The 24282-nt window shown below is 44.6% G+C and overlaps 1 protein-coding gene across 2 annotated transcripts in view; it reads left to right on the top strand.

The window, feature by feature from the left end:
- LOC134356075 (RNA-binding Raly-like protein) overlaps window positions 1–24282 on the top strand; it is a 1565186-nt gene that overhangs the window by 620442 nt on the left and 920462 nt on the right. The window lies entirely within an intron of this gene.

Raw genomic sequence — 24282 nt, 5'->3', positions numbered from 1 at the left:
AATATTTACCAATATTAACAAAACTTAAGACACACAAATATTGCTGTTTCAAGGGCAAATTAAGAGAGGGTAGAGATAGATGTCTTTCCACCACGTACTGCAAGTTGAAATCTGAATTAACCTACACAGGAAATGACACAGCTTACAATTAGGAAGTGATGTCCAAACGAAATGAACTGCATACAAAGTGAACTGTACCTCTAGAGGCCAGAACACGCCCCGTCTTTACTTCTTTAGCAAAAGAAGGATAATCTCAGAAACTACTCTTGAAACAGTCTTACTGCACAGTTTTTAACCGATTTCATGTCAGAATTATGGGCCTTGTTCCTGGTGGGGATCAGCAAGAAATGCCGGCCAGTTCACCGTGAGAAGAGGGTGAGCTAATTAGCTTGGAGCCTTCTTGTGGCATGATCAGCCAGGTTAACATCAGCAAGAATATAGTTCCATTGGTTCCTCTGGGTTGTAGAAAGTGGAATTGTTGTTTAGGTTCTTGGAACTGTTAACCCTTTATGATCCTGAAGGGAAGAACACCAAAGCTGCCATTGCTCATATTTCTCTTTAAGCAGTGGTACATCCCATCCACAGGTGTCTGAGGTCAACTCTCTTAACATGAAGCATGTCTGGATACTGACTGGAGCAGCAAATTCAAGAGTGCCAAATAGGCTGCTGACAGCTGATAGTATGGCACAATGCGCAAAGGGTCACTTGGTGTCAATGACCTGGAAAGTAAGGATATCTGTAATGAGATCCCATCCAGACTGCACTGCATAGGAGGGAGGTTCTATCCAAGATCAAAATTCTGTAGACCTTTAACCAGGTCTTCAGATGGGAAATGCTGCATGATTATGCAACCTTATGAGTTCTGAAATTGGACTGCATGCTGACTGCTTCTTCTGCACTGGCAGTGATTTAAGTTGATCATTAACATAGAAATGCCTTTCCATGTACCTCTGTGCTTCAGTCCCAAATTCCTTCTCTCTGTCCTCTTAAGGCCATAGATTGCCACAGCTGGTGATGGACAGTTACCAAATACATGAACTCTCATGTGATACTCCAGAATCTCATTGTCCATTTGGTGGTCACGAAACCACAAGAATCTGAGGTAGTCTCGATGATAAGAAGCTGTAGGATATTTGTTTGATGTCTGCCATCACTACAAAGGACTCAGTTCTGAAGCACATGAGGACCTTGAGCAGACTGTTATTGAGATACAGACCCCACAAGAGCACATTGTTCAGTGTCATGCCTTTGAACTGAACACTTGAATCAAAGACAATTCATGCATATTTTGTTCAAGTTTCTGGGAGTGGTAAACACCAAAGATGGGCAAATATTAGTTTTCTTTGTTAGGATCTGCTTGAGGTACTAACGCAGCATGATTGTTCCTAAAGAGTCTCCATGAACTCCACATAATGATCTTTCACTTCTGGTTTCCTTCTCAATGTGTGACTGAGAGCCTGCTCTCTGTTGTTTGGTCAGAGTTGCCATGGAGAGTGGAAGGGAAGGGGAGTTACCCAACTGTTAGACTTGCTTTTGCTAAACTCTTTATTCATGTTTTGAAGAAAGATCTCATCTTTGATGGAAGGTGCTAGCTTATAATCATCTTCTGAGTAACAGAAGATCAGCTTGTCTAAATTAGGTTGAGCAGAGGCTTGGTTTGCTGACCTACAGTATTCTTTAGCACTGGCAATGCTGGAACCCCAGTGCAGAGGAAAGACAGACTCCAATGTAGAGACAGCAACCAAAGTTTATAGATAAGAATTCCAACGAGCGTCAGTGGCTCAGTGGAACGACACCATGAAACGTAACAGTCTCAAAACTGGGACCCGCGATTAACGCTAATCAGGCGTCCGATTAAGTAGTGCAAGTCACATGGAATCCACGAGCGTTTCAAAATAAACTTAACAAGTTGAAACAGAAAGCGCCAGGAGACCACATTACAAAGAGTGAGTCGCTCGAGAAAAACACAAGGAAATCTAAACAACTAACAACTCTCATTAAAACAACTATTAACCAATTCAGATGCATTAAAAACCTCAGAGTCCAGCACTCTCCAGCTCCTCGCACAGACCCTAAGAACTCATTACACTCTTTCATATAAATTCTACTGTCACAGGGTCTAAAATGACTTGGGCGACTGTTCCCCAGGACATTAATCTTAAATGTGCTAGGTGGGCTGATGAGCACCATCAAGGCAGACGTCAGCCACTATGACCCAACCTGGGTCCCGTCATAGGGCATAAAGTGCATTATGCATTACGCTGACCATTGAGGTGCACACGTACCTTATGTGCATGGATGATGTCTCTGCCAAGCAACAGACGAAGCTCAGCAGAAGAGTCAAGTGAGGGAATCTCGGCAATCCATGTTCTTAAGATATGAATGACCGCATGTACCTTTGGGAGTTGGGATTTCATACCTGTTGTTAGTTACTTCAAGGTTTACTGTCATTGCTCAGGACAAGGAGTTTACAGTTCTACTCCATTCAGTGAAATACAGCATTCCGGTGATTCAATTACAAAAGCACATTAACTAAATTTAAAAATAACATCTGAGTTCTTTAGAATGACATCTAAGTTACAATTAAATTAAAATAAGCAACTCTAAAGTTAAAAGAGACAGTGGCTGCCCCATTTAAACCCAGATATTGTACATGCCCATGTATTACACTTATAGAGATAGTCCATAGTGCCTCTGGACTATGGGTGGGTGGTAAGGGGCATTGTTCAGTTGCATGATAGTCCCGGGGAAAAGGCTGTTTTTCAGTCTTGGTGGCTCTGCAGAGATGTTTCTATATCCCCTGCTGGGGTTAGGAGATTAAACAGGTGATTACTGGGGTGGGATGAGTCCATCACAATGATGCAAGTCCTCTGGAGACAGTGTGGGTTGTAGATGGCTTTCATATCTGATAGTTGTGTCCCAGTGACGTTCTATGCATTCCTGATCATGCATTGATGTCCTCTCTGGTTGATGTTGTTGCAGCTAGTGTACCATACTGTCATGCAGTAGATCAGTATGCTCTCAGCGGCACATCAGTAAATGTCCGCCAGCAGTTTTTGGGGGGCAGGTTTTCTCTCTTAAACACCTGAGATAGTATAGGCCCCACTGAGCCTTCCCTACCATCAATGAGTGTTTTTGGTCCAAGAGAGCTTCTCTGTGATGTTCACTCCCAAGAACTTAAAGCTGGATATCCTTTCCACTGCTTCACCATTTATGAGTAGTGGAATTTGTTCATACCTTCTTGATTTCCTGAAATTGAAACCATTTTTTTTTACAGTGATCGGAAGTTTATGGTTATTCGGGCAGTTTCTGCACTTGCTCTCTGTCTGCTGTTTCATTGTTGTTTGTAATTAATCCAGTCTCTCTGGTGTCATCAGCAGATTTGATGGTGGAGTCACTGGCATAGTCATATGTAGAGTGTAAAGACAGGATCCGGGAGGTTGACTGGGTCTGATTGGTTAAAATATCTGGGACCGAGGACTAGTCTGACTGTCCGGGTGTGATTGGTAAGAAAGTCCAGAACCCAGTTGCATATTGATGTATTGAATCCCAGACTGAGTAATTTAATTGTCAACTTGTTGGGGAGTATGGTGTTAAAGGCAGAACTGTAGTCAATAAAAGGCATTCTGGCATACGTAACCTTAAGCTCCAGCTGTTCCAGTATGATGTGAAGAGCATTAGAGCTGGCATCCTTGGTTGAACTGTTTGTCTTATAGGCAAAATGGTGCTGCTCCGGAGTAGCAGGGATGGTGTTCTTAATGTGTGGGTAAGTGCAACTGGTGTGGCGTCCATTGGGAATACATTCACACACAATAAGAGTTGGCAGGCTTCCCCTCCTATTGACTCCACAACTAATCCACTGACTCTTCTTCTGGCAACTTCTGATGTTCCAGAACACACCTTTAGTGTGTATAGGGAAACAGAACTTTGAATACTGAATGTGTCATAAGAATGTTGATTTTGCCAATGACACGTTGTTCATCTAATATCACATGCTGTACGCTTTTATTGATTTTTTACTCAATAAGTCCTTTCAGGTAGACATTGGCCAGACATATGTTGGAACAGGATTTGCATTGGAAGCCTTTCCCACATGCCCCTGTGCATGAGTAAGTAGCTATCTCTGATAGATGCTCAGCTTGCTCCCCACTGTGCCCTGCTGCGGGTGTGCTGGAACCGTTAGCAGCCCAAGGTGCTGTCCCTGAATGAAGTGCTCATATATGCTGGTCACTGTTGCACATAGTGCAATGTAATATAGCCTTTTGCTTGGTGCTCTCTTGAAGCACAACATATGAGGCTTTGAGTGCTCCTTTAGAAAGCGTTTCTGTTCTCCAAGCATTTTTTCCCCTGAATCCTTTGCATTGTCCTTCGGCTTTCACAATGGAGGTTTCTACTTCAATTTATCACAAAGGGGGAGCTGGTGGTGGACCCAAATGCAAGACACAGACACTGAAGTACTAGGAACAGGACTAGTATGCAGGACCTGGGCTAGGACATAGACTAGAAACAGGGAATCCGAACAAAGAACTATGAACTAGGAGCCTGGGCTTGGACTCCGAGCCAGAGACTGGACAAGGACCTAGAACCTGGGTCTTGCCTTGGGCTCAGACCCCAGAACCAGGCAAGGACATGACATGGCTACAGGACTGGATGTGGCTGGGGTCTTGGAATGCGGAGGGTGATAACTCAGAGGCTGGAGCTCGGAGACAGACTGGGAACTGTACGTCAACATAGAACTGGGACTTATCCTTCAAAACGCCAGGACTCATCTTTAACATGACACTAACACGAGACTGGACAGTATATAGACATAGAGTCAGGACTTATCCTTAGACAAGCCGGGACTCAACTTTATCTCCACACCAAGGTGGGACAGGTCCATCCGTCGGGTAACAGCAGAACAGCCTGACTTACCCAACAGAGGCAAAGACAAGACAAGACATATCCCCCTGCAGGGCAACAGCAGAACAGCCTGACTTACCCCATCGGAGGTGAGGACAAGAGGGGACAGATCCAACTGTAAGGTAATGGCAGAATGGCCTGATGCACCCTACGGAGGCAAGGACAAGAAGAGACAAACACGAAAAAATGACAGTTCCATCTCTGCATCGGGGTTGCTCCGAGTTGCAGTTACGGCCAGCAACTTCGGCTGGCTATGGAAACAGCCGGATCCCTAGCTAGCTCGGAGTGGCTGACGGCCACTCGGCTGGCCCGGGAAATGGCCGAATCCATACTGCAAAGACAGCTCCGACTACTGAAAGCAAGGCTCCATGAGGCCGTGGTTCTCCAACGCGGCCTGAAGATGGCAAGTGGCCGCTCTAGCCTTCCACCGGCAGGTTGCTCCCAGGGAATCTTGACAAGACAAACCAGCCGCCCACACTCAACCCCAAAGCTTCTTATATTCCAAGCCCTAAGATGGAAATCAGGTGCCTATGATTGGACCAGACAGTGAACCAGAATGCGGACTTCACGGACCGGACCATGACACAATTTCATTGCTGTGGTAGGGGTTTTGGTTTTCTGTGCTACTACTGAAGACCTCTCTTTGAATAAGGCATTTCCAGAAGCTGAGAGCACATAACAAGTGTCATTTCACATTTCTGTGTGGTGGCAGACAAATTCCACAAAGAATAAAAATGGCTGATAGTGGACCTGATGCTCCATTTTATACTTGAACCCCTCAGTTATCCACTGATTTTGCACATTGTTCAGTTGCTTCTTCTCTACAGGGTTTATTCCTCTTGCTGTGTCCAAGAAACTCATTCGCTGTGGCTTGGAATTCTGACAACAGATCTGCATGTCTCAGTAGCTGTTGTGGTTCTTTGTGTGAGAGCTTTGCAAAACTATTGTTTACTGAACAGAGTTTCTTTGATTGTCCCTGGAGAGCCATAGCACTCGTCTATCCTCTGCCAAAGATTTGTAAACCTGTAGCTGGATTATTAATATCAACTGTCCTAACCTACTTGTATGTTGCAGTAACTCTCATCAAGCTGCTTACAAAGAAGGTCTAGCTCTTTGATAGGCTTGAAACTGAGCCCATCCATGGCAGTGTGAAAACTTCACTTCCCAGGACAGATAACTAGCTGACTGGTTATTGAACACTTTTAGTGCTTTTGTGACGAGGTTTCAATGAGCCGGATACCAAGCCAAATCTAGTGCACCTGTGGCTCCAGAATGAAGGCATTGTGGAGACTGGTTTGGTAAATGTGTGTCCAGGGATGGATGGAAGTTCACTCTGTCCATACCTGTGTAGATAGGGTTGGCCATTAGTAGCAACTCCTAATTGAAGTCTTTGCTATGATGAAACTGCAGAAAGGGATGTTGTGGGTCTTTGCTGCTGTAGATCTTGACTGTCAATACCTGGACAATGTGAAAGGCATGTTGGCTGCGTGGTGTGGGAATCTTCTCCATGTGGAGCTAGAGCACTGTCTTTTTCATAGTCACAGTGTGTTTGGACGTATTCTTTAGTAAGCTGCATTGGCTGTTGTGATGGCAAAGCATGACTGAACCTGATTGTAGGCTCACAACCATCTAAGTCAGCTGCTGCTTCATACGACTTTGCCTCTGCTGAGGCAGCCTCAGTTTCACACTCTTTCCTGAGCACACTTAACGTAGCCTCTACACACATTCTTTCCATGTCTACACACGCTTTCTTCCTGTCTTCGTGAGCTTTCTCTTTTTGTATCTCAACTTTGCGGTTAACCTAACCTGCTCTCCTTCTTGCCACTTAGAGTCTGGCACAACCTCGTGCAGCAGCTATGCTTATGGTGGATTTGTTCGAGTATCACACTGATGTGGTCGACATGTCACATTCTGACTGCTTTCCGGGCGATTGATGTTGCTCAGGTCAGACATGTCTCCAGTCCAGGGGCAATCCCTTTGAAGATGAGTTATCTTTTCACACTACTGCCCTCGCAGTGTGGATATACAGAGCTATGCAGTGAGTTAAACACTTCCTCAAAATCACTAAAGATGGAAGCTTATTTCAGGGTTTTTAAATGAGATGTTGTTCGTTAAACTGCAGAAAGTTAAGAACAATACATATTAAATTCAATACAGAATGCAACACTCTATAACTATTCTGAGTAAGCAAAAGTAACTCATGACACCATGATATCATTAGTGCGGTAAACACTTAACATAATATTTCCTTCAAAATATATCTACTAGACATTTGCTGATATTAACAAAACTTAAGACTCACTGATAATTGCTGTTTCAAAGACAATTAAAGAGACAGAGATGGGTGTTATTTCATTGTGCGCTTCAAGTTAAAATCCAAGTTAATCTGCACAAAAAATGATATAAAAACTGCTTACTAGTAATGTCCATACAAAACAAACTGCGCCTCTCAAGGCCAGATTCAGATTCATTTATCACATGTACATCGAATGTATCATTTGCATTAACAGCTAACACATCGAAGGATGTACTGGACGCAGCCTGCAAATGTCACCACACATTCCTGCGCCAACATAACAACCATACTTGGCAGAACAACACAAACACACAATACAGAACATACCGAGTGACATAGCAACAACAGCAAAACAGTCTTTGTTTCACCCTCCCAGCCACACATATGCACAGTACTCTAACCCCAGGACAGGTTGTCTTCAGTCACCGGCCTCCAGCGGACTCATGGATTCACAGATGTAAGGGCTTTGACTTCCCTCATGAACTTGAAGAGATCGACAGACTCCCTTGACCTCTGGATTTCTGATTGACCTCAGGTGTTGACCTGAACATCTTGTCTTGTAGATTCAACCTGCCTGTGCCTTGCTTCGTGGATTGATATCTATTATCAGGCCTCCGAATGTCAAGGTGCCTCATGGCTGTGACCACCACAGAAGGAGGAAGAATGGTGTAGCTAAAAGAGCCACTGTAGTTTGCACATTCTCCCTGTGACCTTATGGTTTTCCTCTAAGTGCTCCAGTTGTCTCCAACATCCCAAAGGTGTGTAGATCAGTAGGTTGATTGGCTGCTGTACGTTGTCCAAAGTGTGTAGGTGAGTGGTGAAATCTCGAGACAATTGATAAGCGTGTGGAGAGAATAAGATGTATTACTGTAATGGGTGCTTGAAAGGCAGTACAGAACCTTTTCTCTGCTGTCTCTGTCTCGGACTATGAAAACATGGGAATGATACTGCAACTTTACTTCCTGATGATATCCTAAGAAGCTTTACAGCCAATAAATTGCTTTGAAAACATAGAATAAGGTACTCATAGAGAAGAACAGCACAGGAACAGGTCCTTCGACCCATCTAGTCCATGCCAATCCATTTAAACTGTCTATTCCCATCAGCCTGCACCGGGACCATATCCCTCCATATCCCTACAATCCACCTACCGATCCAAACTTCTCTGAAACATTGAAATCAAAAAGATGGTACCAAATTTGTGTGAAGTGTAATTAGTACAAGATAAAAGTCCTGCTAACGTGAAGGGAAGGAATTGGAAGAATGAATGAATCTGCTGTGTAGTGGGTAACATACACTATAAATATAAAATATTTGTTGCTTCTGGATATAGTGGATGATAACATCTAAACTTGTCTGAATCTTGCATGATCCAAATACTTGATCATTGTACACTGTAGCATTGTATAACAGCTTTTCAGATGGAAGACTGACATAATCAATAAAGACCAACACAAACATCACACAGCAAGTGTTAGCTCAACTTCCATACAGTGACCGAGCCTGACATTCTCTGACACTTGTCATAATCGCTACATTATAAGTCTGTTTCTTGACAGATGTGTTTGGAGAATTAAAGTCAAATGCCTCAGTGAGCATTTGAGTGCTCTTTCCTTGGCAGGAATTCAGAGCACTGACATCTCAGCAACCTGCTTAAAAGAGAGGAACTGATGTTCCTGTTGGTGAGATAAACAGTAATTGCAGCTAAAATCATGAGAATGTTTGCACATAAATGTCACATTATTTCTGGAGCGATGGTGATGTTATGCTATTAATACATGCTGAATTGGGATTCAAGCCTACCTTTCCACTACAACTATGGTAATGAAGGGAAGGAATCTGCTGTCAACTGAGGCTCCTTTTAATGTGAATAGGAATTCCGGGGAGGGAGAATTCTACAGGAGAGGGTCTCACTAATATTACTCCAGAGTCATAATGAGCATTGTAGCAGAAGGGAAGACCTGTGGCACAGTCTGTAATATGGGAGTGTGTCTCTTCCTTGGAAACAGCAGCTTATGGATAATGAGGTCACAAACATGCTAATGGACTGTATGGAGGGGCACAGGAGGGGTAAGGTCAGGGCTCAGGGCAGTCATATCCAGCCCATTGACTCCCAAAGTTCAGGTGGGCAGCAGACGGGAAAAAGGCAGGTTGATAATGTCGCTACATCAGTCACTTGTTTAACCTGGCTTTCCAATAACTAACGCTAGGTCCACCAGCTCCCTCGTCTTTCTGGACTGCCAGTGAAAGTCATGTGGGGACAAAGCGGAAACTGTGGGACTGGAGATATTTCTGGGGAATGCAAGTGGTGAGGCCTCACTTGATGCTGCACAAAATGCTGTTGAGTTGTGTCACGCCGACAGTCTTGTACTCAATGTCAGTGAGTGCAAACGTTATTGTAATTTATGTATTGCACTGTAATGCTGCCACAAGAGAGTAAATGTCATGACATATGACAATGCTGATAAACCGGATTCCGATCAAAGGGCTGTGTGCTGACAGGTTGGAGAAGTTGACCCTGGGCATACTGAAGCTCAACTAGAAAAGCCATAGAAACAAAGTGGCCAGAGAATAGTAGAGAAATGGATAAACAGCAGCAAGAGGCTAAGTACTCCGCTCTAACTACCCAGAGCTTTTTTGCTGTGTGCAAGGTGCAAGTGAGGGGTGCGACCAATACTCTCCACTTGCCAAGACAAAGGCAATCCACACTGCCTCTTCCATTAGCTGCAAGGTGTGCCGTCACTGAAATGCTCATCAGTGATTGCCCAGCAGTGCTCTGAAAGCAACTTCCAAACCCCACCTACAGCCTCATCTACATTGTGGGAGGAATGCCGCACCACACGGGGAAACACCAGCTTCAGGTTCAGCCCCGAGTCTCAGACCTGTCCAGCTCCGCACCTGCGAGATCCAGACTCCTCCAAGACCCTTCCCAGCAGTGCTCTGCCTTCTCTGGTGACATGCATGTATCAAGCAAATTAGACCAGGAGCTGTGAAATGCAGGACAGGAGTAAAGTAATGAACCTCATCTGGGTCACTTACATACTGAGGATAGTCCTCTACGCACCTTACAGGACAATTTCTCGGGCCCCAGAATGACTGTGACACCTTCATTCTGCTTATCATTGCGGCAGTGTGAGGGTTGGGCTTCCACGGTCATGTACAGAGTAGGAGGAAAGATGTGTTGTGGCCAGTGTACCTGTGCCTGATATTTCCAGTTGCCCGACCCTTCTGCCCGAGGTAGACCTGAACCGTGTCATATCGATAGTGAGAAGGAGGCAAGTGTGCATGCGACCGATTGATCGCACGGTGAATCGATTACGCATGGAAGGCCGTCTCTCTTTGCGTGGGCTTTCAAGTGTGCATGTTTTCAAGTCAGCGGGCCTGGTTCATCATTCCTGTGCTGTAAGCTGCTCAGTGTGTACTATAACTAACATAACTCAGTTAAAATCCATTTAATCTGTCTACTCCATTGTCATTCTTACTCTGCACATACGTGACAGGGCCTATTGCACCTCCTCCCTGACAACACAGGGCAAAGGTAGGTTTTATCAACCATCCCAAGAGTGGTGGAAGTGTAGCTGAATGGTATATTTGTGAATCAAAATACTAACCAGCACTTATCAACCCAGTGTTGTTTAAACTACCTGGATTGATACCTTATGCAGTGATTTTTATTCCTCCCTCTCTGCACATTTCTCTATCTACACCACCACCAGCATCTGACTGAGTCGGAGCCGGCAGTGCCGAACCTCCCGTGACTGTGAGATGCCCTTGCCCGCAAGGAAGCTCTAAAGGCCTTGTTATTGACTGCAGCTCCTGAACCGGTCCATTGGCAGACTCATCACCAGGACTTGGGCTGGCATGCAGGATACGGAGTGAGAAATGTGAACTTAGTCTCCACTTCTGCATTTGCCATCAAACCTCTTGCACCAGTTGCTGGATGGGAGGTTAGGACTTGATGGGCTGAATGGAGTCCTACAGCATGAAACAGTCCATGCCAATCAAGCAGCCCATCCAAGCAGGGAGTGTAACTGAGTCTAAGAGCGTGTCCTTATTCTCTTGCCTATCCCTGGGAGATGTCCAGCAGCGGTTGTGGGAGATTAAAGGCATGGATTGGAATTGCCAGCATGAGAATATTATTGTATTTATGGACTATGGGCTTTCTCAGACTCATGGTTTTTATATTCTGCATTTCTGCCTTTTCCTTTCTGTTTCATTGTGCAAGAGGAATCTTTTTAGGGCCTGATGTTCCCGATACATTCTGTTAATTTTTTTGTGTGGGGAGAGGAGGAGGGGGGGTTGAGTCAGAAGTTCTTGAGTTCTTGTTCCATTTTGTGCAGGGGACGGGTATATGGAGGTTGAGGTTCTTGTTCTGTTTTGTGCTGGGGAGGGGGTTTGGGAGTTGATGATTGTGATGCTGTTCTTTGTGTGGGGGGGGGATTGATGTGCATCTCTGAACAACTTTCATGTTCTTTCTTTGTTTCCTGGCTATCTGGAGAAGAAGAATCTCAGAGTTGTATTTGGATACATACTTTGATAACAAATGAGCTTTTGAATCTTTAATATACCTTCGAGTCATTTCAAGATATAGAGCAGAAACAGGCCATTCAGTCCACTGGGTCAATGCTAACCTCAATTACACATTTGGATTAACCCTATATTAAACATGTTCATTATCCTCACCACATTGACATCAACTTTCCCCACCCCCATCACACCTCCCAGATTCAGTTATATTCTAGGGGCAATTTACAGTCGACGATTAACTACTGAGACACCTATTTTTGCAGTGAGGGAGGACACTGGTGCATCCAGACAAACCAAATACCACCTTAGGGAGCAGGAGCAAACTCTGCAGAGATGGCAACAGAACTCAGGTTTGAACCAAGGTCTCAGGTGCTATGAGGCAGCGGCTGTATGAGCTGCATGGCTGTGCAGACTTACCATCACCTGTTGCGTGCCATCTGTTCAGATGACTCTTCCATCACCATGAAACTCGAAGGCTCCTGTTTTCAGTAGGGCAGACAAAGACCATACTCTTTCTCTTCAAAGATTGACTTGAGGCCCCCTTTGGTTTTCTGCCTCTTCTTGCACTTTGTTCCCACTTCTCTAAAGATAAGAGATTAACTGTATTTGTCACATACATGGATACATTCAGTGAAGTTCGTTATTTGAGTCATATCAAATTAGCAAGACTGTGCTGGGCAGCCCGCAAGAGTCGACACACTTCCAGCTCCAATACCATGCCCACAACTCAATAACGTACTAACAACATAACACGCCCACAACTCACTAACCTACTAACAACATAACACACCCCCAACTCACTAACCTACTAACAACATAACACGCCCACAACTCACTAACCTACTAACAACATAACAGGCCCACAACTCGCTAACCTACTAACAACATAACACGCCCACAGCTCGCTAACCTACTAACAACATAACAGGCCCACACCTGGCTAACCTACTGACGACATAGCACGCCCACAGCTCGCTAACCTACTAACAACATAACAGGCCCACACCTGGCTAACCTACTGACGACATAACACGCCCACAGCTCGCTAACCTACTGACGACATAACACGCCCACAGCTCGCTAACCTACTGACGACATAACACGCCCACAACTCGCTAACCTACTGACGACATAACACGCCCACAACTCGCTAACCAACTGACGACATAACACGCCCACAACTCGCTAACCTACTAACAACATAACAGGCCCACACCTGGCTAACCTACTAACGACATAACACGCCCACAACTCGCTAACCTACTGACGACATAACACGCCCACAACTCACTAACCTACTAACAACATAACACGCCCACAACTCGCTAACCTACTAACGACATAACACGCCCACAACTCGCTAACCTACTAACAACATAACAGGCCCACACCTGGCTAACCTACTAACGACATAACACGCCCACAACTCGCTAACCTACTGACGACATAAAACGCCCACAACTCACTAACCTACTAACAACATAACACGCCCACAACTCGCTAACCTACTAACAACATAACACACCCCCAACTCACTAACCTACTAACAACATAACACGCCCACAACTCGCTAACCTACTGACGACATAACACGCCCACAACTCGCTAACCTACGAACAACATAACAGGCCCACACCTGGCTAACCTACTGACGACATAACACGCCCACAGCTCGCTAACCTACTGACGACATAACACGCCCACAACTCACTAACCTACTAACAACATAACACGCCCACAACTCGCTAACCTACTAACGACATAACACGCCCACAACTCGCTAACCTACTAACAACATAACAGGCCCACACCTGGCTAACCTACTAACGACATAACACGCCCACAACTCGCTAACCTACTGACGACATAACACGCCCACAACTCACTAACCTACTAACAACATAACACGCCCACAACTCGCTAACCTACTAACAACATAACACACCCCCAACTCACTAACCTACTAACAACATAACACGCCCACAACTCGCTAACCTACTGACGACATAACACGCCCACAGCTCGCTAACCTACTGACGACATAACACGCCCACAGCTCGCTAACCTACTGACGACATAACACGCCCACAGCTCGCTAACCTACTGACGACATAATACGCCCACAACTCGCTAACCTACTGACGACATAACACGCCCACAACTCACTAACCTACTAACAACATAACACGCCCACAACTCGCTAACCTACTGACGACATAACACGCCCACAGCTCGCTAACCTACTGACGACATAACACGCCCACAGCTCGCTAACCTACTGACGACATAACACGCCCACAGCTCGCTAACCTACTGACGACATAATACGCCCACAACTCGCTAACCTACTGACGACATAACACGCCCACAACTCGCTAACCAACTGACGACATAACACGCCCACAACTCGCTAACCTACTGACGACATAACACGCCCACAACTCGCTAACCAACTGACGACATAACACGCCCACAACTCGCTAACCTACTAACAACATAACAGGCCCACAACTCACTAACCTACTGACGACATAACACGCCCACAACTCGCTAACCTACGAACAACATAACAGGCCCACACCTGGCTAACCTACTGACGACATAACACGCCCACAGCTCGCTAACCTACTGACGACATAACACGCCCACAGCTCGCTAACCTACTGACGACATAACACGCCCACAACTCGCTAACCTACGAACAACATAACAGGCCCACACCTGGCTAACCTACTAACAACATAACAGGCCCACACCTCGCTAACCTACTAACGACATAACACGCCCACAACTCGCTAACCTACTGACGACATAACACGCCCACAACTCGCTAACCTACTAACGACATAACAGGCCCACAACTCACTAACCTACTAACAACATAACACGCCCACAGCTCACTAACCTACTAACAACATAACACGCCCACAGCTCGCTAACCTACTAACAACATAATACGCCCACAACTCACTAACCTACTGACGACATAACACGCCCACAGCTCGCTAACCTACTGACGACATAACACGCCCACAGCTCGCTAACCTACTGACGACATAACACGCCCACAGCTCGCTAACCTACTGACGACATAACACGCCCACAGCTGGCTAACCTACTGACGACATAACACGCCCACAGCTCGCTAACCTACTGACGACATAACACGCCCACAACTCGCTAACCTACTGACGACATAACAGGCCCACAACTCGCTAACCTACTAACAACATAACAGGCCCACACCTGGCTAACCTACTAACGACATAACACGCCCACAACTCGCTAACCTACTGACGACATAACACGCCCACAACTCACTAACCTACTAACGACATAACACGCCCACAACTCGCTAACCTACTAACGACATAACACGCCCACAACTCGCTAACCTACTAACAACATAACAGGCCCACACCTGGCTAACCTACTAACGACATAACACGCCCACAACTCGCTAACCTACTGACGACATAACACGCCCACAACTCACTAACCTACTAACAACATAACACGCCCACAACTCGCTAACCTACTAACAACATAACACACCCCCAACTCACTAACCTACTAACAACATAACACGCCCACAACTGGCTAACCTACTGACGACATAACACGCCCACAACTCGCTAACCTATGAACAACATAACAGGCCCACACCTGGCTAACCTACTGACGACATAACACGCCCACAGCTCGCTAACCTACTGACGACATAACACGCCCACAGCTCGCTAACCTACTGACGACATAACACGCCCACAACTCACTAACCTACGAACAACATAACAGGCCCACACCTGGCTAACCTACTAACAACATAACAGGCCCACACCTGGCTAACCTACTAACAACATAACACGCCCACAACTCGCTAACCTACTAACAACATAACACGCCCACAACTCGCTAACCTACTAACAACATAACAGGCCCACAACTCACTAACCTACTAACAACATAACACGCCCACAGCTCGCTAACCTACTAACAACATAACACGCCCACAACTCGCTAACCTACTAACAACATAACAGGCCCACACCTGGCTAACCTACTGACGACATAACACGCCCACAGCTCGCTAACCTACTGACGACATAACACGCCCACAGCTCGCTAACCTACTGACGACATAACACGCCCACAACTCGCTAACCTACTAACGACATAACACGCCCACAACTCGCTAACCTACTAACGACATAACACGCCCACAACTCGCTAACCTACTAACGACATAACACGCCCACAACTCGCTAACCTACTGATGACATAACACGCCCACAGCTCGCTAACCTACTAACGACATAACACGCCCACAGCTCGCTAACCTACTAACAACATAACAGGCCCACACCTGGCTAACCTACTGACGACATAACACGCCCACAGCTCGCTAACCTACTGACGACATAACACACCCACAGCTCGCTAACCTACTGACCACATAACACGCCCACAACTCGCTAACCTACTAACGACATAACACGCCCACAACTCGCTAACCTACTAACGACATAACACGCCCACAACTCGCTAACCTACTAACGACATAACACACCCACAACTCGCTAACCTACGAACAACATAACAGGCCCACACCTGGCTAACCTACTAACGACATAACACGCCCACAACTCGCTAACCTACTGACGACATAACACGCCCACAACTCACTGACCTACTAACCCGTACATCTGTGCAAAGTGGGAGGAAACCGGAGCACCCGGAGGAAACCCAGGTGGTCACTGGGAGAATATACTAACTCCTTACAGACAGCGCTGATCACTGGCACTATAAAGCATATGTGCTACTGCTAGTAACCATCGACACAGTTCCGAAGGGCTCATCCTACACCAAGGTCTGGTCCGTGAGGCACAAGGAGAGATTTGTGAGTGAGTGTACTGGAGAGTGTTGAGTAGGTATGTAGATGGAAACGGTGATAATGCATAATACTAACAGTGAATAACCTTAGTAGTTGGATAGATTGGGACATCTATTCTAGTCTGCTGGAGGCTGAAGGCCAAAGAAGACAGTCTGTCCTGGGGTTAGGGGGCTGTGTACGTGTGTGGGTGGGAGGGAGGAGTGGAGCTTGCTTTGCTGTTGTTGGTTTGTTGTCTGTTGATTTCTGTGTTGTTCTGCTGAGCATTCTAGGTATACTATGTTGATGCCAGAATGTGTGGTGACACTTGCGGGATGTCCTCAGCACACCCTCGGGTGTGTTGGTTGTTGGTTGTTAACACAAATAGCACATTTCATTTTATGTTTTGCTGTGATAACTAATCTTGATTCTTGAATCTTGACGTGGGATAGGTTCAGTCCAGATGGGGGTATGTATCCATGGAAGGTAAGCAGTTGTGAGGAATGAGTGGGTCTAAAAAGCTACACTGAGGGGATTGGATTCACATTCACATTCACATTCACATCAGAATGCTAACAAGTGGGTCATTGCTGTCACCATTCCATTGAAACTCAAAGGATCAGCACTTACTGCTGGCCTCTCCCTTCAGCCACACCCTCTTGGTTTCACTCCCATGTTCTCCTGACCCCACCCCACCCATCTCTGTATCCTAAGGAGGCATCACCAAATATACAGTTGCCTTCATTCCACTAGTCCTCTTTCTCTCTCTCTAACATATCATCTACCTCAACATGGCATGCTAAATCTGACAGTCTAAATCTGGAGTTGGCATGATGCCATTCAGTCTGGAAACTTTCATGTCCAGTGAATCAGTCACCAAGAGCTAAGGACAGCATGCTCCAATTGGCCATTAGATGCGGCTTTCCCACATGCTCCTGGTGATGTCCCCAACCCAATACCCACTGAATCCCCAGCCCACTGAAGAGGATGTGTAATTCTACCGGAGATGTGGAGATTAGCCTGTTAGCCTGGCTCATCCATTGTGGGACAGGGAAAACTCTGCTGTAATTAACAGGATGGCAGAAAGGTGACAGCATGGCCAAGTAAATTCACCAATGTCTCTGCCTCCTCAGGAGGTTATAGAAATTAGGCAGGTTCCCATTAACCCTTAGCAATTTTTATTAATGCACCAGAGAAAGCATCCTATACAGTGCATGGTAGATTGGTATGATCATCATCATAGCTTGTCACACCAGACAGCCAGCCACTCTAGGGTTGTTTGGTTGATGTTGAGCAGGTCAGTGTCAGCTAAATCAGGTGAGAGTGGGCAGTTGCGCAGAACGTGTTCAATGTTCTGCACCCTTTCGCCACACGCACTGGATTCGCTGGTCTTTAAACCCCACTTCACCATATTGTCTCCCGTCCTACAAATTCCCACTCTCGCTCTGTTGAGAGTGCACCACTTCCATCTGTCAAAGCAGTGCCCCGTCTGGCAACATTTCTGTGGGCTCTTGCACTGTATTGTTTGGTGGGGTTCTGGCTTCTGTTTGTTGCCAGAGGTCAATCCTGTATGTTTGGGGGGATGTTCCGTATGCTAGTTCCTCCACTGTAGCAAAGCTTTTCCTCAATTTTAGGCGGTTGGAAACTGGCACATGATGATGTAGTGGGTGCCGTGGTTCTGAGTTCTGTTTACCTTTTTCAATTTTTGTTGTAGTGTGTCTTCGGATTGGATGATGACTGCTCTTTACGTGACTGCAAGAAACTTCAGAGAGTTTTGGACACAGCTCAGCACGTAATAGGAACCATTTTCCCTTCTATGGAGTCTGTTTGTACTTCTCACTGCCCCAGTAAAGCAGCCAGTGTAATCAAAGACCCCAACCACCCTAGGCATTCTCTCCTCTCTCTTCTCCTATCAGGCAGAAGATACAAGCACCTGAAAGCAGGTAGAACTGGACTCAAGGACAGCTCCTATCTCAATGTTATAAACTATTGAATGGTTCTCTAGAAAAAATAAATGGATTTATGACCTTGCAATTTACCTCGTTAGGATCTTATTGTTTACCCACCATCTACTTCCTCTATCGCTGTTACATTTTATTCTGCATTATGTTATTGTTTTTACCATGTTATCATCACTATAATGTGTAATGATTTTCTCTCTACGAACAGTATGAAAAACAAACTATTCACTGTATCTCAGTACACGTGACAATAACAAACTAATTCAAATTCCAAATCCAACATGTCTGTCCTGGAGCAAAGTTCCTTCCATAGTTGCCATTAATACCCTTTGAAAGCTGACCAAACTGCCCAATATTCTGGTGGGACCCTCGACTTGTTGCTGTTGTCCCCCCAGATTTAACCTTGTCTGGGTTCTGAAGGCTGTTCTCAGTAGCCCAGGGTATCTAACACCAGGCAAACCCTGCCCATAATACTCCTCAATGGGCACCGACGTGCCCCTTCCCTGCTTTGCTGGCTGTAGAAGATTTCAGCAATTCTGAATATCTCTTTGATAGGTTATACTTCAACAACAGTGGAGTCCACCTTATCAAATCAATTCCGGCATTCACATCAAATCCATCTCCTGCTTACTTTCTTCTTCTTCTGAAGCCCATCATCCATACTGGTGCAAAGGCAGCCAACAGCAGCTTACCTATTTCCTCTGTCCTGGGCCAAAGGTTGATTGGCCCTGTGGCTTCCACTTTCACCACACAACTTCATGCATCTTATAGGTGAAGATGCTTTATCTCCCAGGGATGAGATCTTTGAAACATCTGTAGGAGTTTCTATAGCCCTGTGTTTTTAATAGGATGCAAGTTGTTAGCAACGTGTCTCCTCTGTGTGCAGGTGGACTTGGGACCATCCGGGATAGAATTAATTTACCTTCCTGGAATCTATTATCTCTTATGCTCACTAATTTCTCCATTTCTTTTGCGACACACTGATGGTGGTTGTCCATCGTATCCGATGATGACAAGAAACCTGTGCGGGAGTTTTTAAACTGGAAAAGCCATTGCCCTGGGGCACTTCCACTTTCTTGACCGCTGCAGTCTAGGTCCAGTGGTACAAGTGGTCGTCACAACTGGGGTCTTCCTTGTTTGAAGTGGATGACCATATCATGCCCTTCGCTCTCCACATATAGTGTTGCAGAACTACCCTCCTGGCCATTGCATCTCAGTGTAGATCTCACCAGGATTATGAGGCCTGCCAGCTACCCTCACCTGGTTTAGCCCGCCTGTCGAAGCAATGTACCGGGGTGTGGCCTCTGTCATATGCAAACAGCTGCTTATACCAGGAGTAATTCAATAGCAGTTGGGTTATGGGATGTGTAAGGAAACAAAGGGGTACCCACACCGTGTCAGGGAGAACGTGTAAACTCCACACGGACGGCACTGGAACTCTGGACTGAACCCAGATCCCTGCAACTTAGAGATGGCAGCACTACCTGCTGTACCTCTGTGCTGCTCCTGGTGATCCCTGTCTGGATGTGATGTTGGAAGTGAGACTGAGAGAGCAAAGCTGCATGGGAGACACAGGGGACAAAGGCAGAAGTGAACATTGGCTCAATGCCAAAATAGATGTGCAATTCCAGTCACCCCATTACAGGAAGGACATGGACACCTTAGAAAAAGAATTTCAATGGAATGCTGCCTGGATTGGAGTGTATGAACTATAAAGAATGGTAGGATAAACTTGGGTTGATGTCTCTGGAGCATCAGAGGCTCAGGGAAGACTTAATCGAAGCTCATATTTCAAAGCTCAATGTAAATTTATTATCCATTACACATATACTGACATACCCAACAGCATCGGCAAAATCATATGATACTTGCAAGCATACTTTGAGTTATCTCAACTGGCACATTGTGGGTGGGGAAAATTGGCAAAAATATAACAGCACCAAATGATATAAAAATAAACTTCATAATGTCCAGTAGTTGTCCACTTGCAAGAAGTCTTCTGGCTGGTTAATGATTTTACTTGCTGTAACCCAGCAGTGTAGGTACTGTGAGCAAGAGATTACTAGCACATTAATCACGACACTTGTTCTCCTTGTCGGGTACCACCTTAGCTCCTTGCAGTGGCTGGCGTGTATCCATTTACTTTTACCTTCTACTTTCACCACTGAGTTGGTAATTAACAGCACTGATAAGGTCCTTCCCATTGAGCTCCCAGTGGTTCCATATGCGGTTACTTAATCAGGACCCACTCACCAGGAATCAGGGTATGTCCTCCTTCTGTTGGATGACTGCAAGTGACAGAAATCCAGACTGGAAAGCTTGGGTTAATTTCAATAAATAGTTAGCCAAACTGTCTGCCATGATGTGTGTACTGCCATGCTGAGGTGTTGTAACATCAACTAGACAGACAGCCAAACTCCATTCAGAAATGACGTGAGAGTCAGGGTGTAGCATGCTGGCTCCTTGGTTTTATTGCAAAATCAGTGGCATGACAGAGTGAATAAGGAGTGAAACTGAAAAACAACAAAGTACAGTGCAAACATTGCACTGTTCTGTTCACACTAGTAAATAAGTTAGTCCAGTTTTCTGCAGGTAAATATTTAGAAGATTCTAACAAGTGAACGTTCCAGATAAATAGTATTGGTAAGCTATTAGCTTTTAGGTTAGTGTCTAATAAACTCAAAAATCATTCTATTTCAGCAAAATCTTACTGATACCTTTAGGTTAACTTCCAAACAATATAACATCAACTTGCAAGCAATGCCTCTGCTGGGGAAATGACAGATTGGCTTTAGATAGCAACTTCTTTCATTCCTAACATATACTTCTGAACTGCCAGCCAATGCGCTTTTTTTAAATACTTTATTTTCAAAATTTTCGAAAAGAAACAATGAAATCAACAAGACCATACCAGCTCAGACATGTGTAAAAATGAAATAAGCAAAATAAGGACATAACATTAGAGGGATGCCTATTGTACAAAGTGCTCAAAAATACTAAACAGTAAATCTCAAATGAAGGCCGTGAGAAATCAGCTGGGGGGAAATTATTCATCCGCTCCCAGCCTCATCCAGGTAAGCAAGAAATGGATCCCAGATAGCCGAAAATTTTTTAATTGAGTTGTTTCTCAAGAACCCAAGTTTCTCCATCTGTATGACTGAGATCATGTCAGCCATCCATCTCCAAAAGGAAGGGGGAGAGGGTGATTTCCATTCCCTCAAGATAAGTCCTTTGGCGACAATCATCCCCAGCATCAGAGACTGTTGTATGGCTGTAGAGAAGCAAATAGTAGATTGCGAACAGGCCAATGCGCTTTTAAACTTACTTCTTGGCTGCACAGGAAGTGACTTAATACAGATCTGAAACTGCTCATTTAATAAAAGCTTAGGATAAATTAATTGCCTGAAAGGCAGAACAGTGTGTGTATCACTTTATAAGATTGAGGGCTCCTGGCAATGACATAGGATGCCCTGTTACCACCTTGAATGGACTTAGTTTAGTTTTCTTACGCAGGGTTGCTTTGATGAAATATAACACAAAGGAGAAGCCATAGGCCATGATACACCTTCCTCATGATACTTAGTCAATCGTAGTTTGATGGTTCAGATCATTTGTTTAAATTGTTCTGATGACTCTAGGTGATGTAGACAATGAAAAGACCATTAGTCAAATGGTCATTTGTTGAAACAATTCCTGAAACATGCTCCCAGTGAAATGTGTTTCTTGGTTGGAGTTGACGTGACATGGCAATCTACATCTAAGAATATAGTCCTTGACAGAGTTTTTGCTGTGTCTGTAGCAGTGGCTGGAATAGCTTCCACCTATCATGAAAACGTTGTCCACTAATGCATCTGAGTATCCTTGAAACTTTGACAAAGAAATGTAGGTCACTTGTAAGTGTAAAAATGGACCAAGTGAGGCAGGAGCATTTAATTGTCATAGTTTTTCTGCTGTTCCAGGATTCTTTTTTCTGGCATGTCACACATCTTTCAAATCTTTATTGAGTTTGTGCCCTGAACTTTTGATTCTACCACCACTGGGAGAATCTGTTAATCAGTGTATCCTTTTTGCTATGGTAGATAAGGAAGCAACATAGTTGGGACTAGTTCCATATTTCCACACTCCATCACTATTAAACCTCCCAGCATTTTCCATCCATGGCTACTTTTCCTGTGGATGGCATTGAGTTTACGTCTCTCAAATTTCTCGTATGTTCAACTTAGTTTCCATAATTCCAGTTGTCAGGTTCAAAGTTCAAAGTTCGATGTGAATTTTATTATCAGAGTTCAGATACGTCACCACGTACAGCCCTGAGATTCTTTTTCCTGTGACATACTCAACAAATCTGTAGAATAGTAACTACAAGTGGATCATTAAAAGATCAAGTAAACCATGGAAGACAACAAACTGTGCAAATGCAAATATAAGTAAATAGCAAAAATAATGAGAACATGCAATAACAAGATTCTTAAATAATTTAAAAATGAAATCATTGGTTGTGGGAACATCTCAATAGATGAGCATAGTTATCCTCTTTTGTTCAAGAACTTGATGGTTGAGAGGTTGTAACTGTTCTTCAACCTGGTAGTGTGAGTCCTGAGGCTCTTGTGCCTTCTACCTGATGGCAGCAGTGAGAACAGAGCATGGCCTGGGTGGTGAGAATCATTGATGATGGATGCTGCTTTCCCATGACAGCGTTTCATGTTGATATGCTCAATGGTTGGGAGGATTTTACCCGTGTGTACTGGACCAAATCTGTTACTTTTTGTAGGACTTTCCATTCAAAGGCATTGGTGTTCCCATACAATACACTCTCCAATACACATCTATAGAGGTTTATTGAAGTTCTTGATGTCATGCAGAATCTCCTGATTATGTTCTTGGTTCGTTTACTTCTTTTACTCCTTCCCATGCTGCTCTTTTTGCAATTTCATCTGTGAATGCATTTCCATGGCTTTCCATTGTAGTAATTTTGGAGTGACTATTACATATTAATAAAGCAACTTCTGAGAGCAGTTGTATGACAACCTGAAACATCGACTGTACTTTTTACCATAGATGAAAACTTCCTCCAGCATTCTGTGTGTGTTGCATAAGTTCTTGTTCTAGTTGGCCATTCTTGATTGAAATTCTCCATAAGTTTCCAAAGTCATGAACAACTCCAAACACAAATTGAGAATCAGTGCAGGTATAAGCTGATCTTTCCTACACCAACTACAGGCTCCAGTCAAAGCTTTCAGTTCTGCCTGTTGCACAAAGGTACCACGAGTCATGCTTCCTGATACCAGCATTTCAGTTTCAAAAACAACTGCCCATCTAGCCATTCACATTCCTCTTTCAATCATTGAGGAGGAATCAGTGTACAGAATTAGATATTTGTAACAAATTGCCACTTCATAGTAGTAATTATTATTATCAAAAATGACCTAAAATACATAATAAAAGACCAAAAAAATTCAAGACAATAAATGCAGAAAATGCCAAGAGAAACTAGAAACACATTACAAGATCCTGTAGCAGTTTAACACAATCTGATTACCTACACAAGCACAATCAAGTGGCAAACGTTATTCATTAAAATCTTGTTTTGAGGTACAAACTCATACTTACTATAAATACAAGCCTGATCCAGTTTTAGAGTCAGAATACTGCAAATTATATAATTACCAATCAGTTATTACAGGTAAGACAATCCATAATAACACAGGATAAACAAGCAAGAACAA

Source organism: Mobula hypostoma, chromosome 14 (assembly GCF_963921235.1).
Source record: "Mobula hypostoma chromosome 14, sMobHyp1.1, whole genome shotgun sequence".
NCBI classification, from domain to species: Eukaryota; Metazoa; Chordata; class Chondrichthyes; order Myliobatiformes; family Myliobatidae; genus Mobula; species Mobula hypostoma.
The sequence above is the reverse complement of the archived record's forward strand: the minus strand, read 5'-3'. Positions and strand labels throughout refer to the sequence as shown.